Source organism: Oryx dammah, unplaced genomic scaffold, assembly GCF_014754425.2.
Source record: "Oryx dammah isolate SB20612 unplaced genomic scaffold, SCBI_Odam_1.1 HiC_scaffold_29, whole genome shotgun sequence".
NCBI lineage: Eukaryota > Metazoa > Chordata > Mammalia > Artiodactyla > Bovidae > Oryx > Oryx dammah.
Window position 1 is genome coordinate 21,626,714 of NW_024070213.1, and position 18,360 is coordinate 21,645,073.

At 43.4% G+C, this 18,360-nt stretch overlaps 1 long non-coding RNA gene across 1 annotated transcript in view; it reads left to right on the plus strand.

Moving 5' to 3' along the window:
• Positions 1-18,029, plus strand: part of LOC120858868 — a 30,564-nt gene extending 12,535 nt beyond the window's left edge. The window contains exons 2-3 of the long non-coding RNA XR_005719961.1: positions 17,377-17,465; positions 17,677-18,029. This is a non-coding gene — a long non-coding RNA (uncharacterized LOC120858868). The remainder of the gene's footprint in view (positions 1-17,376; positions 17,466-17,676) is intronic.
• The last annotated feature ends 331 nt before the right edge of the window (positions 18,030-18,360 follow it).

Here is an 18,360-nt window from a genome sequence, read left to right on the forward strand (position 1 = left end):
GTGTGTGTGTGTGTGTGTGTGTGTGTGTGTGTGTGTGTGTGTGTGTGCTGTAAGTTTCCATGTGTTAAAAGTTGTGCAGGTGTGCTAAGTCGATTCAGTCATGTTTGACTCTTTACAACCCCATGGACCGTAGCCCACCAGGCTCCTCTGTCCATGGGATTCTCCAGGCATGAATACTGGAGTGGGTTGCCATGCCCTCCTCCAGGGGATCTTTCCCACCCAAGGATCAAACCCCTGTCTCTTATGTTGCCTATGTTGGCAGGCAGGTTCTTTGCCACTAGCGCCACCTGGGAAGCCCCTGTTAGAAGTTGACTTATACTTCTTTGAACTCTCCCAGCTTCCGTCAGCATAATACAGTGGATTTTACTGGAATTATAGTCTCTTAACAGTATAAGTCTCTCTCTCTCTCTTCCTCTACATATATTGAGCTTCCCTGGTAGCTCAGATAGTAAAGATTCTGCCTACAATGCAGGAGACCCAGCTTCCATCTGTGGGTCGGGATGATCCCCTGGAGAAAGAAATGGCAGCCTACTTCAGTATTCTTGGCTGGAGAATCCCATGGACACAGGAGCCTGGCGGGCTACAGTCCATGGGGTCCCAAAGAGTCTGACATGACTGAGCAACTAACACTTTCATTTTGACACACACACACAGGAGCCTGGTGGGCTATAGTCCATGGGTTGAAAAAGAGACACGATTTGGTGACTAAACATGAACAGAAACATACATATCTGAATCACTTTGCTGTTGACTTGAAACTAACATAACACTGTAAATGAACTATACTTCAATTACAAAAATAAAGAAAAACCCAGAATAATTCTCTACCTGGGGATTTTAGGTACTGTGGTAAACCAGTTATAGAGAGATTTTAAAGCATTTTAAAGAGTTACAATTATACCTTATAGTTTCTAATATGGTGCCCTGGGTATACTGTTACAATCTACTGAAGTTTTGTAACTGATAAATCCTCCTACTTCTGTACTGCTGCCAAATTAATTCATTTGTGGATCGGGCAGTTATTTAAAGAGGGGTCATGAAGTATGCTGGACTGTGTTAGGCCCCGAAGGTGTTTGAAAAGAAGTTTGACATATTGCCTATCTGTCGCCTTCTGGCTGCCTAGAAGGTGGATAAGATGGATGCAACTTGAGGCATCCTTTGTTCCTGAGGATAGAAGGTGCATTGTGGAGCAGAAAGATACAGGAACTCTAGGCAATGCCATACCAGCTCTGCTTCACTTATCTCCAGAATTCCTTTAAAAGAAAAGAAACTTTTATCTTGTTTAAGCCACTCTTATTTCTGGGCTCTGTTACTAGCTGCCAAATGCAAAGCTTAACTGATATAGAAGTCCTTGAGGAGTTTTGAGGAAGGAATCGATTCTGATTGGTAGCTATGAGAGAGATGGATTTGGGGGGGTGGGGGTTCCGGGGCATACAAAGAGATAAAGTTGGCTTGGCAGGTGGGGACAGATTATGGGGAGAGCTTCTGAATGAGGGGAATACACGTCGATCTTACACAGGATCATTGATTTTGCTTTTTTCCCAGGACACTTCTGCTCAACTCCAGTTATATAGTTGTTATTTAAATAGGTAGTTATTGAGTCATTTGCATTCTGCTCTTGTCCAGTAGCCTGAAAGCTTGGGAGATTGAGAAGATGGGTACTATTCCGTGTCTTAAAAAGAAACAAGTGAAAACTAGAATGGGAAAACAGTATCAGTGTTACAGTAAAGTGAAGTCAGACCACCTTTTCAGAACTCCTGCAGACATTTTCAGGGAAGGGAGCTTTTGCTACATGTGATTGTCTAAGCAGGATTCAAAATGTATCCACTACTGTGATAGCAACTGTAAACAGTATTTTAAAAATACATCTTGGAGTACTTTGCTGAGAAAAGATAATTTTATGTGCTAAAAATTTCTAAAGGGGGAAATTTATATTTTCTTAACTTACTCTGAGCTTCATGTAATCACACAGTAGCAGCTGCCTCATCATGTAAACTTTTTGCCTTGAGGTTGGGTAGGTAATTTCACACCTCTTAGATTAGAGGACGTTTAACTATTGTTTACATGGATTATAAACATGAGAATATAGCTACATAATAACACAGCTTTCCTCTGAACCAGATGTGCTAACAACACCACAATCTCTGTTTCCTTAAAAATGGGTTGGCATTTCCAAAGTTCCTTCTAAATCTGACGTGAACAGGGAATTAGAAGTCATAACACAACTGCAAATGCCAAGGTCCCTTAAGGCAGTGGCCTTCAGCCTTTCTCCTCCTGCATGTGGAAGGGCTGGTGTGCCCAGTATTACCTGAAATTCTTGCTCATGAATTATGTCTTACCACTCTTTCCCCTCTTTTGGAAAAAATACACCTAAAATGCAAGCAACTGAATAGATATTAGGCTATAGCCTGGACCATTTGTTGCGAACTTCCATACTTTTTTCTACCAACTCAACTTTAATAGTCACATAGGATTATTCCCAGTTTACAGTGGGAAGAAATATTAAAATCAAGTTCAAATGTTAGGTTTTGTTTTACACCTCCCTAAAGTGCCTGGGTTGCATTTTGCTACAGCCTGCATGCAGGAAAAAGCCCCCAGTAGTCTGATAAGCAGATGTTTTCTCTCTAAAGTTAAATAATAACAGTGGCCAACATTTATGAAACTGTGTGTTAAGACACTTATCTTCATGATTTCTTTTAATCCTGATGAAATTCTGAGAAGTAGCTTTATCGATGAGAAAGCGGATTCTGGGAGCTATGGCTCGAGGTCACATTAAACCGCTGAAAAAAGCTCAAATTTAGGTCCTGTTGACTCTTAGGCTGTCTTTAGAGGTTTTTTTGTTGTTGTTCTTGTAAATAATCTCAATATGAACGAGGCCAACTGGCTCAGGGTGACACGTGATCCCCAATCATTCTGTTTCACTTTCTGCCAGATTGGAAGACGGTCTTGTGATTAAATATTTCTGGCCAGCAGTATCTTGCCGTCTATGGAAAAATGATATTCCTGAATCCTTGATAATTGTTTCACTGGACACAGAAACAAAGCTTGGAATGTCTACAGGAATACCGCTGTTTCTCTGTACCTGTCTTTCCTCCGGCAAGATGGAAAGAATGGTATCACTTTAGAAAATGGCTTTGGGAAGAAGGAAAACCACGGATGCTGCTTGGCTATGATTAGTAGACACTTTGAGGGGCAGACTACGCTTACCACTGGACATTTTAAGATTTGGAAGCCCCTTCTTAAGGGATGAAGGTAGGAGAACCAGAGAAGGACCCAAACAAGGAGATTGGTTGGCTGCTTGATTGATTGACTTGAGATAGGAAGGACTTTTACTGTGGGCCTGCCTCTGAGCTTCCCAGGTGGCTCACTGGTAAAGAATCTGCCTGCCAATGCAGGAGACGTAGGTTTGATCCCTGGGTTGGGAAAATTCCCCAGAGGAGGAAATGGCAACCCACTCCAGTGTTCTTGTCTGGGAAATCCCATGAACAGAGGAGCCTGGTGAACTACAGTCCATGGGGTCATAAAGAGTTGGACACACTTTCACTCTGATTTAAATATATAGTGTATAACACATTATTATGCATTGTATATAATTTAATAACATAACATCGTGTAATAATATAATTAATATTATTAAGGGCTTCTCTGGTGACTCAGTGGTAAAGAATCTGCCTGCCAATGCAGGACACACAGTTTCCATTCCTGAGTTGGGAAGATCCCTGGAGAAGGAAATGGCAACCCACTCCAGTATTCTTGCCTGGAAAATCCCATGGATAGAAGAGTCTGGGGGGCTGCAGTCCATGGGGTTGCAAAGAACTGGACACAACTTAGTGACTAAACAACAGCAACAACAGTCTTCTCTTTGCTTCCCTAAGGAACACTCAGTAAGCACTGGATCTGTGGCAGACTGGTTGCAGGAAGCACTGAGCTGGTCCTCTGGGCAAAGGCAAGAGCAAGATAACCCTAAACAGCCTGAGTGGTTTCGGGTGGTCAGAGTGAGGGGAAAGAAATGGGAGGACGCAAAGCAGTCTTTGAAGAGCAGGTCTTTCACTAGGGGTGGTTTGCTCAGGACTCAGAAATTCTTCAGAAAGGTTGCAGGAAGAAGCTACTCCTCAGGGGAGTCCAGGAAAAAGAGCAAGGAGAGGACATCTATCTTATCCCATCTTCAGTTCAGTTGCTCAGTCGTGTCCGACTCTTTGCGACCCCATGGATCGCAGCACTCCAGGCTTCCCTGTCCATCACCAGTTCCCGGAGTTTACCCAGACTCGTGTGCATGCCATCCAACCATCTTATCCTCTGTTGTCCCCTTCTCCTCCTACCCCATCTTGGGTTCCATTAATTTGCTAGAGTGGCTAACAGAACTCAGGGAAACATTTCACTTACCAGATTGCCTGTTTATTATAAAAGGATGTAACTCAGGTTCAGCCGAATGGAAGAGATGGGACAAGGTCAGGGAAAGGGGATGGAGCTTCCACACCCTCTGCCAGCATGCTCCTCTCCCCAAATCTCCATGTGCTCACCAACCCGAATGCTCTCTGAATCCTATCTTTTGAGGGTTTCATGGAGACCTCATTACAAGGGCATGATTGATTACGTGATCGGCCATTGGTGATTGATTCAGTCTGGGGTTAGAGGGGTAGAGGGGAGCCTCTCCCCTCCCCCATAGGTCAGGGGAGTGTGACTGAAGGTTCCAACCGTCTGGTCACACAGCTGACTTCTCTGGCAACCAAACCCCTTGTGGCTCAGCTGGTAAAGAATTCGCCTGCAATTCAGGAGACCTGGGTTCGATCCCTCGGTTCAGAAGGTGCCGTGGAGAAGGGAATGGCTACCCACTCCAGTATTCTGGCCTGGAGAATTCCATGGACTGTATAGTCCATGGGGTCCCAAAGAATGGGTGGCAACTTTTCAAAATATATCCCTCCCCTACCTGTTCACTGTTACGCCTCTGCATCTATTCCCATCAGTCCTTGCGCTCTCTTAATTTGCATAGTATATTCATAGCCATCCCTCCATTCAGGTTTAGCAGCTGGAGCACTGTATTTGTTTTCCTTGGTTCTGTTCTGCTTGGAGGCTACACATTATTCTTTACTTGAGGAACAGGGAGAACAATTCAAAAATGAAGGGGGCATATTGTAACACTGCTTAATAATCTGATACAACGTGGCCCATGCTCAGAATTCGAAGCATGTTTTCTTCATGGCTGGTGTTAGACCTGCTTCCTAGGGCCAGTGTCTCATTCCTAAGCACAATGAAAGTGCTTCAGTCGGGTCCCTCAGTCGTGTCCAACTCTTTGCCACCCCATGGGCTGTAGCCCACCAGGCTCCTCTCTCCATGGGATTCTCCAGGCAAGGATACTGGAGTGGGTTACCATTCCTTTTTCCAGGGGATCTTCCCAACCCAGGGGTCAAACCCAGGTCTCCTGCATTGCAGGCAGATTCTTAACCGGCTGAGCCACCATGAGAACCAGGCCATGCTGGTGTGATATAGCTGCGTTAGTGCTTGGCATAATCTATTCTGGGGTCATATGACTGAGTCATTAACAGAGCTAAAACAACACGTCCATGGTGCTCACACATGGTGCAAGGAGGCCCGTTTGTACAAAGTTCAGGCAGATATCTATCTGAGAAGGAGTTCTGTTATGTCAGTTTTCTTTTGTTCCTTTCCTTTTAGGTTGCAATAAAAACATACTGAGGGCTCCCCTCGTGACTCAGTGGTAGAGAACCTGCCTGGCAATGCCGGAGACACAGGTTCCATCCCTAGTTTGGGAGGATTGCACGTGCCGTGGGACAGCTAGACCTGTGGGCCACAGCTATGTAACCAGTTCTCTAGAGCCCACGAGCCACAGCCATTAAGTCCATGCATTGCAGGTACTGGAGCCCATGCACCCTAAAGCCTGTGCTCTGCAACAAGAGAAATCACTGCAATGAGAAGCCTGCACCCCACAGCTAGAGAGTAGCCCCCATTCACTACAGCTAGAGAAAGCCCACACACAGCAACAAAGACCCGGTGCAGCCATAAATAAATACATAAATCTTTAAAAAAATGTATTGAGCACCTACTGTATGCTAGGCATTAGGTAAAACACACACACACACATTATTTAAGCCCTCCAGGAACTCAGAGGTGTGTGGTGTGTGTTTGTGTGTGTGTGTGAAGAGTACATCATGAGAAATGCTGGGCTGGAAGAAGCACGTGTATGTGTGTGTGTGTGTGTGTGTGTGTGAAGAGTACATCATGAGAAACGCTGGGCTGGAAGAAGCACAACCTGGAATCAAGATTGCTGGGAGAAATATCAATAACCTCAGATATGCAGATGACACCAGCCTTATGGCAGAAAGTGAAAAGGAACTAAAAAGCCTCTTGATGAAAGTGAAAGAGGAGAGTGGAAAAGTTGGCTTAAAACTCAACATTCAGAAAACTAAGATCATGGCATCTGATCCCATCACTTCATGGGAAATAGAGGAGGAAACAGTGGAAACAGTGTCAGACTTTATTTTTTGGGGCTCCAAAATCACTCCAGATGGTGATTACAGCCATGAAATTAAAAGACGCTTACTCCTTGGAAGGAAAGTTATGACCAACCTAGACAGCATATTGAAAAGCAGAAACATTACTTTGCCAACAAAAGTCTGTCTAGTCAAGGCTATGGTTTTTCCATTGGTCATGTATGGATGTGAAAGTTGGACTGTGAAGAAAGCTGACCACCAAAGAATTGATGCTTTTGAACTGTGGTGTTGGAGAAGACTCTTGAGAGTCCCTTGGACTACAAGGCGATCCAGCCAGTCCATTCTAAAACAGATCAGCCCTGGGTGTTCTTTGGAAGGACTGATACTAAGGCTGAAACTCCAGTACTTTGGCCACCTCATTTGAAGAGTTGACTCATTGGAAAAGACCCTGATTCTGGGAGGGATTGGGGGCAGGAGAAGGGGACGACAGGATGAGATGGCTGGATGGCATCACCGACTCGATGGACATGAGTTTGAGTGAACTCCAGGAGTTGGTGATGGACAGGGAGGCCTGGCATGCTGCAATTCATGGGGTCACAAAGAATCAGACACGACTGAGTGACTGAACTGAACTGAACTGAACTGTGTGTGTGAAATCACAGTATAATGAATTATGAACAATAAAATAGATTCGAACAACCTTCTGTGAGCGTATACAATGGGAAAAGATAACTGCAAAGGTTTGGCTGAGGAAATGTGATTTTATGTATTGGAGGATTGGTAGGAATTTGCCTGGTCAAAACCCAGCAAACAAAGATGTAGAAGGATAGTCCATAGGGCTGAACAGAATCCACAAAGGCACTAAGGCATGGAGGAGGAGGATTGGGAAACATGATGTACAGGCTGGTGTTACTATGCTTGGGGTAGGTATCCTAGAGTAGGAAGAGCTGTTCCATAAAAGACGGAGGGGCTGACCCTGGAAGAAAGGAGGAGAGCTGGACAAACACAATGAGCAACATCCACCACCTTGCCCACCATGCCTTGTCAGTTTCACAGAGCTCCTGCGAAGATCCTGTTTTTACAGTTAAGAAAACTGTAGTTCTGAGAAGTTGTGTAACTTGCTCAAGATGACATGTTTCAAGTGGTGGAGATTTTTGGATTAAAAAAAATAGATTTACCTGTTAACCAAAGCTAGAGTAATTGGGAGAGTGATGTATATTAAAAGGATAGACACAAAGACCAATGGGACAGAATACACAGTCCAGAAATAGATCCATCCATGTATTGTCAACCAGTTTTTAACCAAAAAGGAAATCCAATTTAATGTAGGAAGGATGGTCTTTGCAATGGTGTTGGAACAAGTAACAACCATATGGGAAAGAAAAGATGAGGGGGAAGGAAATGGGGAAGGAGGAAGAGGAAGTAGAGAAGGAGGAAAAAAACCCTGCAACCAGTAATACCTTTTATCTTGTGCAAAAATCACCTCAAAATGGATCACAGATCTAAATGTAAAATTTAAAACTATAAAACTTCTAAAGAAAACATAGGTGGAAAATCACTGTGACTTTGGATGAGGGAAAGAATTCTTAAATATGACACTGAAGGAATGATCCATGAAGGAAAAAATTCACAGTTGAACTTCATAAAAATTAACAACTTTTATTGTGTGAAAGATACCGTTAAGAGAATGAAAAGATAAGCCACAGGCTAATAGAAATATTTTCAAATCACATACTTGACTGAAGACTTACATGTATAATATATGAGAACTTTTAAAACTTCCAATAGGAAAACAACCCAATTAAAACTGGGCAAAAGATTTTGAACAGGTACTTCATGAATGGTGAGTAAATGCATGAAAATATTCTCAGCATCATTAGTTCAGTTCAGTCACTCAGTCGTGTCCGACTCTGCGACCCCATGAATCGCAGGACGCCAGGCCTCCCTGTCCATCACCAACTCCTGGAGTTCACTCAGACTCACGTCCATCGAGTCGGTGATGCCATCCAGCCATCTCATCCTCTGTCGTCCCCTTCTCCTCCTGCCCCCAGTCCCTCCCAGCATCAAAGTCTTTTCCAATGAGTCAACTCTTCGCATGAGATGGCCAAAGTACTGGAGTTTCAGCTTCAGCATCATTCCTTCCAAAGAAATCCCAGGGCTGATCTCCTTCAGAATGGACTGGTTGGACATCATTAGTAATTATGAAATTGTGAATTAAAACCACAGTGAAATAATACCACACGGCTGTTAGAACAGCTATAAACCCAACCCAAATCAAACTGAAACAAAACAAAAAACTGACAATACTACATGCTGGCAGGGGTGTTGAACAACTGGAGCTCTCATACATTCCTGGTAGGAGGGCAAAACAGTACAGTCAGTTTGGGAAAGAATTTGGCAGTTTCTTATAAAGGTGAACATACACTTACCATATAACCCAGTAATCCTAGGTGTTCACCCCAGCGAAATGAACACTTAAGTTCACACAAAAAGACTGTACACGATTGTTTATTGCAGCTTCATTCATAATCACCCAAATGCCCATCAACAATTGAATGGATACACTTTGGCACATGTATGCAATGAAATACTACTCAGCAATAAAAATGGGAAAACTATTGATAGATACGATAACATGGGTGAATCTCAAATGCATTTTGCTATGTGAAAAGAGCCAGATCCAAATATGATCTGCAGATCATATGGTTCCACTTAGGTAACTTTCTCAGAAAGCAGAAATAAAGAGATGGATCAGTTGTTGCTGGGGGCTTAGTGTGACAAAATGTGCTGGCTACACAGAGGCAACACTAGGAGATTTCCTTGAGCTAATACAACTCTGTTGTACCTTGGTATCGATGGAGGCATACTGCTCCTTCACTTCTGAGTCAAGATGCACATGTTTTTGCATTCTAGGGAGCTAATAGTAAGAAATTTTAACTTCTGTTTTTTTTATTATATTGAAATAGTCGTACCTACCCATTGAATTCTCTCTAAGTGCTTTTGACCTTTTGCAGCACAAGTTTGAAATTTCAGAGTCATTGACAAACCTAGAAAATTCCATCACAGATAAGATGTAGCATGGAGAATAATGGTTGGTCTATGGGTTTCCCAGGTGGTGCTAGTGGTAAAGAACCTGCCTGCAGGAGACATAAGAGACTTGGGTTCAATCCCTGGGTTGGGAATACCCTCTGGAGGAGGCCATGGAAACTATTCCAGTATTCATGACTGGAGAATCCCATGGATGGAGCCTGTCAGACTACAGTCCATAGGGTCGCAAAGAGCTGCGAATGAAGTGACTTGGCATGCATGAAAATATATTCTAACCCTTGGAACCTATAAACATGTTATCTTAAGTGATAAAAGGGTCTTCATGTTTCATGATTAGTGTTATGGATCCTGAGATAGGGAGAAGAGCTTGGATTATTCAGGTGGGCTCAGTATAATCAAATGAATCCTTAAAGGAAAAACAGAACCTTTTCAGCTGTGGTCAGAGGTTACATGACAGTGAAAGAGTGGTCCCTCCCTCTTTCGCATCCTTGCTCTGTTTTTCTCCATGGTACTTCTCACCACGTGGTAGGTAGAGTGGTGACTCCCCCAAAGATGCACGCATCCTAACCCCCAGATTCCGTGCTTATGTTTCATCACATGGCAAAAGGTAGATCAGGTTGCAGATGGAATTAAGTTTGCTATTTTGCTGACCTTCAAGTAGGCAGATTATTTTGGGTGATCCAGGTGGACCCACTATAATCACAAGGGTCCCAAAAAGTGGAAGAGGAAGGCAGATGAGGTCAGAGTGAAGTGATGAAAGGATTCAGTTTGCTGTTATTGGCTGTGAGCATGGAGGAGGGGTCATGAGCCAAGGAATGCAGCAGTCTCTGGAAGCTGGAAAAGGCAAGGAAAAGGAATTCTCAGGACTTCCCTGGTAGTCCAGTGGATAAGACTCCATGCTCCCAATACAGGGGGCCCAGGTTCCAGTCCTGGTCTCGGAATTAGATCCCACATGCCTCAACTAAGAGTTTGCATGCTGCAACTAAAGATCCTGCATACTGCAACTAAGACCTGGTGCAGCCATGTTAAATAAATAATCATTTATTTTATTTTTAAAAATGAGGATTTCCCCCATCAACACCTTGATGTCAGCCCAATGAGATGGGTGTCAGACTGCTAACAAGAGACTAAATTTGTGTTGTTTCCAGCCACCAAGTTCGTGGTAATTTGTTACAGGGGCAATAGAAAATGTATTATTCTTAAGCATAACGAGAAAATATCGAGTAGGGGACTACTTGGTTTCCTGGTCCCTCAGCCTTCAACTGTGGGCAGGGTATCAATTTGTCCATTTTCAGAATCATTGCCACTGGGGTCAGTTCTATGGCTGCAAACTTAACAGGATGTTTATTTTTTTAGTTTATTTGTGTCTTCATTGCTGGGAGCAGGCATTTTCTAGTAGTGGCAAGTTGGGGCTACTCTCGAGTTGCCATGGGCATGCTTCTCACTGTGGTGGCTTCTCTTGTTGCAGAGCACGGGCTCTAGGGTGCACGGGCTTCAGTAGTTGCAGGACATGGGCTCAGTAGTTGTGGCTCCTGGACCTAGTTGCCCCTCGGCATGTGGAATCCTCCCAGACCAGGAATCGAACCTGTGTCCCCTGCGTTGGCAGGCAAATTCTCACTAGGGAAGTCCTGTGATGTTTATTGAGTATAAGATTTACTGAGTATTAAATTAAACCGTGCCCACTGCCAGTAATATTACTGAAAAGCCTTTCCCACCTCCTGCTCACAGGTGGTGTGGCCTCACTTGAACCCAGTTTGAGGTCACGTCTGCTCTGCATCAAGAGTGATGCGTCTGATCTGAAGTTTTCCCTTCACCGGACACCACTGCAAACTGGTCCTACCTAGACCCATGCTGGCTTCACTCTGACACAGATTTATCTTCCCTCTGCTCTTTGCTGGCTTGGAATTTTGCTTTATGCCTGTGTGACATGGGGAAAATGTTTTAAAAGGGTGTCCTGGCAATACCTCCCTTCTTGTCCACAAGGAAGAATGACTGCTTTGTGTACTCTGCTCACTAGAGGGCCTTTGTTGAAATAAGCAGGGTGATTGGCAGTGAGGAGAATTAAAATGCTGAGAGGAGACTGAATTGTTTTACCCACCAGAGAATGAGGAAGAAAATATTATTAGTATCTTGAAGAGAAGAGGAAGTAGAGATGGGTAAACCCTAAGCTGTGGAGTTTTTGAGGAAAGAAACTCAAGGAATATTTCAAAGGAAGGTTTTCTCTGTAATATGTAATGTCATCTCTATAGGGCTTCCCAGGTGGCTCGGTGGTAAAGAATTCCCCTGCAATGCAGGAGATGTGAGTTCAATCCCTGAGCTGGAAAGATTCCTTGGAGAAGGAAATGGCAACCCATTCCAGTATTCTTGCCTGGAAAATCCCATGAACAGAGGAGCCTGGTGGGCTATAGTCCATAGGGTTGCAAAGAGTTGGACGTGACTTAACGGCTAAACAACAGGAGCAACAACAGTCTTCTCTTTGCTTCCCTAAGGAACACTCAGTAAGCACTGGATCTGTGGCAGACTGGTTGCAGGAAGCCGAGGCTAGTCCTCTGGGCAAAGGCAAGAGCAAGATGACCCTAAAGAGCCTGAGTGGTTTCAGGTGGTCAGAGTGAGGGGAAATGGATGGGAGGATGCAAAGCAGTCTTTGAATAGCAGGTTTTCATTCGGGGTGTTTGCTCAGGACTCAGGAATTCTTCAGAAAGGTTTCAGGAAGAAGCTACTCCTCAGGGGAGTCCAAGAAAAAGAGCAAGAAGAGGGCATCTGTTAGCCCGCTTCCTCCCGCTTCCCTTTCCCTTGGCCAAAGTTCACCCTAGGAAGACTTAAGTCCTCTGATCTCCCAGGTGGCAGAATCTGGCTACGCTGTGACCATTTGGGAAATTAACTTCTCAGCATGTGGTGTGGCCGCTTCATTCAAACCTGGAAGTGGGGAGTGACTCTAGTTGGTTTTGTCAAAGCAGGCTTTGCAGTGTACCCTCATCTGTCAAAGCAGGCTTTGCAGTGTACCCTCATCTGTCAAAGCAGGCTTTGCTGTGTACCCTCATCGCTTCGTGGTGGGTGCAAAAAGAAAGGACAGGAGGGGTAATGGAGGGAAGCTGAGAAGGCTAAAAACATTTGTGTCTGTAACTGAGAAAAACTTGTATTTAAATCTTTCTTAAAATTAATTTGTTTTGGATTGTAGTTGCTTTACAATTTTTTTTTTCCCTGCTGTATGGCAAAATGAATCAGCTATAAGTAAATATATAGGCTGTCTTTTTTGAATTTCCTTCCCTCCCATTTAGGTCAGCACAGAGCACCAAGTAGAGCTCCCTGTGCTGTACAGCAGGTTCTCTTTAGTTCTCAGTTTTATACATAGCAGCGTATGTATGTCAGTCCCAATCTCCCAATTCATCCCCCCATCCCCTTCGCCCCTTAGTGTCCATATGTTTGTTCTCAATGACTTTGTCTCTATTTCAACTTTGCAAATAAGATAATCTATACCATTTTTTGTGTATGGATGTACGAGTTGGACTCTAAAGAAAACTGAGCACCGAAAAATTGATGCTTTTGAACTGTGGTGTTGAAGACTCTTGAGAGTCCCTTGGACTGCAAGGAGATCCAACTAGTCCATCCTAAAGGAAATCAGTCCTGAATGTTCATTGGAAGGACTGATGCTAAAGCTGAAACCCCAATACTTTGGCCACCTGATATGAAGAACTGACTCATTTGAAAAGACCCTGATGCTGGGAGAGATTGAAGGCGGCAGGAGAAGGGGACGACAGAGGATGAAACGGTTGGATGGCATCACCGACTCGAGTTTGAGTCCAGGGGTTGGTGATGGACAGAGAAGCCTGGCATGCTGTGGTCCATGGTGTGTCAAAAAGTTGAACACGACTGAAGGACTGAACTGAACTGCATACCATTTTTCTAGACTCCACATATATGTATTAGTATAGGATATGTGTTTTTCTTTCTTTCTCCACTTTGTATGACAGTCTCTAGGTCCACCCATGTCTCTACAAATGACCCAACTCCATTCCTTTTTATGGCTGAGTAATATTCCACTGTATATATATGTACCACATCTTCTTTATCCATTCCTCTGCTGATGGACGTTTAGGTTTCTCCCATGTCCTGGGTGTTGTGAATAGTGCTGCAGTGAACATTGGGTTGCAAAACTTGTATTTAAATGTTGCTACAAATTGTGAATTGTGTTTTAAGTGCAAGTGTTTTCATAAAGGCACAGAAAACTATTTGAAAGAGTAGGAAATCATTTCCTTATGCTGCCAGAGAAATCTAAACTTTAGACTTCCAGATTATAACTGTAGCATCCCCAGCCCACCATGTAGCAGCTTCTACCATCTTGTATTTTTTTTTTCACCCAAGTCATACATACTTATATTTTACTATTTAAAAGAAAATTTAAACACAGCCTTGTGGGTGAAGGGAGTTGCATTAGTGTGACACCTGGCTTTTTGGGGGGCCCTTTCTTAACTCTGCCCTGAACTGAAGGAGGGCATGGTTTAATTGGCACATTTGTGGGGAGTAAAGTGAGCTTGCTCAGCTCATTCTTGTCCCCTTCCCTCTTCGGCACCAGCCAGCATGAGGTCTGCTCTGGGAGCAGCTGACCCTCCCATTCCCATCAAGACAAGTGTACTTTAATCAGAGTTGCTGGATCCTGCTCTAGGACTTGGCGTCAGGAAGCTCTTCTCTCATAGTAAACCGAATCCTGCAACCCAGCTTTATCAGGAGTTAAGTGGTCATTTGGTTTTCTTCTTCCATTCTCTTATCTCATTTTTTTAATTTGCGTTGAACTCAGAAAAGGAGGAAGGGTGCTTTCTACTGGATGCCCCTTCAGTGTTCCGCGTTTGAGGCACTGACTAGAAAACTGATATGTGAGAAATAAGAACAGTTGGGGAGAAGCAAATGAAAACACGTGGAGTGATCAATGCTTCCGGAGTGGCTAAAGACTGGTGTTGGTCCTGGGGTCTCGTTCTTGAGTGTGTGCAGGACATTGTGATTGTTTGTTTGTTTTAATTGAACATTGATTTACAGTGCTGTGTTTCATTACCTCTCTACAGCAAAATGATTCAGTTACGCACACACACCTTGGTCACCTGATGTGAAGAGCTGACTCATTGGAAAAGACCCTGATGCTGGGAAAGATTGAAAGGAGGAGGAGAAGCAGGTGACAGAGGATGAAATGGTTGAATGGCATCACTGACTCAGTGGACATAAGTTAGAGCAAACTCCAGGAGACAGTGAAGGACAGGGAAGCCTGGAGTCCTGCAGTCCATGGGGTCCCAAAGACCTGACTTAGCAACTGAACAACAGCAACAAATATGTATACATATATATATGTACATAAGATTTTTATATGGGCCATATTTTTAAAGTATTGAATTTGTTACAATATTGCTTCTGTTTTATGTTTTCCTTTTTCGCTGTGAGGCATATGGGATCTTCACTCCTCTGCGAGGGATAGAACCCAAACTTCCTTCATTGGAAGGCAAAGTCTTTTAACCGCTGGATTGCCAGGGAAGTCCCTATACATTCTTTATTTATATTCTTTTCCATTGTGGTTTATCACAGGATACTGAATATAGTTCCCTGTGCTATGCAGTAGGACCTTGTTGTTTTTCCATTCAATTCCATATATATATATAAGCTTACATCTGCTAACCCTAACCTTCTACTCCATCCTTCCCCCAACCCCCTCACCCTTGGCTGTCTGTTCTCCAAGGACATTTTGCTCTTGGCAGTTTGTGTAGGCATACATTGGACCAGGTAGTTGTTTTTTTTTTCTGATGGTGCAGTTGGCTTTTAAGAGCTGTGGCTGGGGAAAAAGACCTTGGAAAAAGCACTCAGAGGTTGTAAGTGGCCTTGGCAGGGGCACAGGAACCAGGAGAGAAACTTAGCAGGGGCCAGCGAGCTGAAGAGGCCTTAATAAGCAGTTACAGCTGGGGCAAGGATTCAATTATAAGGAGAAAGAAACAGTCCCTTCATACACTGTCCTTTTAGATATTAAAGGAGTGGGAAAATATTTGCCATTTTTTAAACTGCGGGGCAGCTGGCTTCTCTCTGGACTACGGAGCATTAGTGAGAGATTAGTTTTCAATGTGCTAGTGCTAGGCCTAGGCAGGTAAGATAAACAAACAGCTCTACTTTAAATTCTGCTTTTATGTTGTTTTGAACCATCTTCAAGGGCAAAAGAGGGCGGGGTGGATGGATCTAGTTTGAATTCCTGTGGCCCAAGAATTATTCGCTCTATTTTTGTCCTCAAGGCTACTAGAAACTAGTTATTTAGAAACGAGAGAGAAATCCTCCCCAGGTAATGGTTTACCTGCGTAGTCACTCCATCGTGTCTGACTCTTTGTGACCCCATGGACTGTAGTCTGCCAGACTCCTCTGTCCAAGGGATTCTCCAGGCAAGAATACTGGAGTGGGTAGTCATGCCCTCCTCCAGGGGATCTTCCCAATGCAGGGATCGAACCCATGTCTCCTGTGTCCCCTGCATTGCAGGGGGATTCTTTACCCACTGAGTCTGGGGAAGCCCCTAAGGAATTCCACGAAAAGAGGCTATGGAAAGAGCCATTGCCGTGCAGGAAGAGAACTGTTCACTGGTTATTGTGGGAGCTCTGTTAGACAGATTTCACCTTCCCCTCAGCCCTGTGGTGCAACCTGAAGTTGAAAAAGGCTGTGAAAATGAAAAGGTTTTGAATATCTGAGTGGGAAAGAACAGCTGCTTCAATAAAATCTGATGACTGAGGTGTTGCTCCTGCACATTTCTAAACTTTGCAAGACAACATCCCCTCGAATACCTGGCTGGAGAGAGGAGACCGTGTACATAGGTGGAGCTTCCACATATGTACATGCAAGGTGCTTACGGCAGAAATGAACCCGTCGCTAGGAGATTTCTCCTGAATAGATTTGGATGCACAGACCACAGCATCTGGACTCTTGGTATCAATCAACCAGCAACTCAGTGAAGCTGCAATCTCTCCAACAGTCTTTGACAATCCGGAGTACTGGTTCTGGGTATGTCTTTTGTTTGAGATACCTACAAGGAAGTGGCTTGTTTTCTGAATAGGGTGGGTGTGGAGCTAGTACCGTAGTCCTTTTGTGCGTGTGTGCCAAGTTGCTTCAGTCGTGTCCGACTCTTTGTGACCCTCTAGACAGTAGCCCACTAGGTTCCTCTGTGCATGGGATTCTCCAGGCAAGAATACTGGAGTGGGTTGCCATGGCCTCCTCCAGGGGGTCTTCCTACCCAGGGATCGAACCTATATCTCTTACACCTCCTGCATTTGCAGTTGGCAGGCGGGTCCTCTACCACTAGCACCACCTGGGTCCTTCTGTACGTTCTGCTAAATCTATCTTTAGGGAAAAAAGGTACATCACAGACTCGGCTGGTATTGTTATTATGTTCTCATTGAGAGGCCCTGTAAGAACTGTCCCCATTCCAAAGAGATGCAGCTGAACACATTATTGACTGGGGGATTTTTGCAGAAACGAACACCTGTGGCTGGTGTTTGTTATGTAAGTGAATATTGAAACATTCAGGTATTAATACGTCTCTGGTCAATGAATTGTTAAATTGCTAGATGATCTCTGACTCCACTCAGGCATTGAAATCCTATCCAACTGAGAGCAGAACAGCAAGATGGGGGGATGAATTTTGGACTTTAATTTCTTTGAATTTTAACTCATAAAAGCAAGATAATTTTATACTGAGCTTTACTTTCTTTGAACTTTAATATCTCACGATTTTGATTTCAGTTTTTGGATGTTAATTTCTTCCTAGAAATTTAGTAAAAGGAAGAGGTTTATGTTAAAAATTTTTCCCCCTCAACATTATTGGCATTATGTTATTGTATTGAAGTTTCTTTTTTTTTTTTTTTTTTTTTAGGTCTTGGTTTATTAAAATCATGACTCTGAGAAGAAAGACTATGAAAAACTTGGTTATAAGAAAAACTTTGATGTTCTTATTTTACTGAAGTATAATTAATATGACATATTAGTTTCAGGTGAACAACCTAATGATGTGATACTTGTATATATTGTGAAATGAACACCACAATAAGTCTAGCTAACATCCATTGCCACACGTAGTTGCAAAATTTTTTTTCTCAAGATGAAAACATTTAAGATTCTATTCTCTTTCAAATATGCTATAAAGTGTTAACTATGGGTTTCTCTGGCAACTCAGTGGTAAAGAATCCGCCTGACAATGCAGGAGACACGGGTTCGATCCCTGGGTCGAGAAGATCCACTGGAGAAGGCAACCCACTCCAGTATTCTTGCCTGGGAAATCCCACAGACAGAGGAGCCTGGCAGGCTATAGTCCACGGGGATGCAAAAGAATTGGACACAACCTATCAACTAAACAGCAACAATTATTAACTATAGTCACTGTGTCATATACACACCCTTAAGACTTATCTTTGGAAGATTGTATCTTTGACTATCTTCACACATTTCACCCAACCCCCCACCTTGGCAACCACCAGTCTCTTCTGTCTATAAATTCATTAAAAACAATTCTACATGTGAGTGAGATCATATGGTATTTGTCTGGCTTATTTTACTTAGCTTAATAGTCTATTTATCTTCCATTTTAAAAATTCATTCATCCATTGGTGGACCCTTATGTTGCTCCCATGTCTTGGCTGTTGTCAATAATATTGCAGTAAACATGAAGTGCATATATCTTTTCAGGTTAGTGTTTTGTTTCCTTCAGATAAATACCTGAATGAAATTCCTAGATCATATGCTAGCTTTATTTTTAATTTCTTGAGGAACTTCCATACTGTTTCCCACAGTGGCTGTACCAGTTTACATTCATACCAAGAGTTCATAAGGGTTTGAATTCTTCTATATCCTCACCAATGCT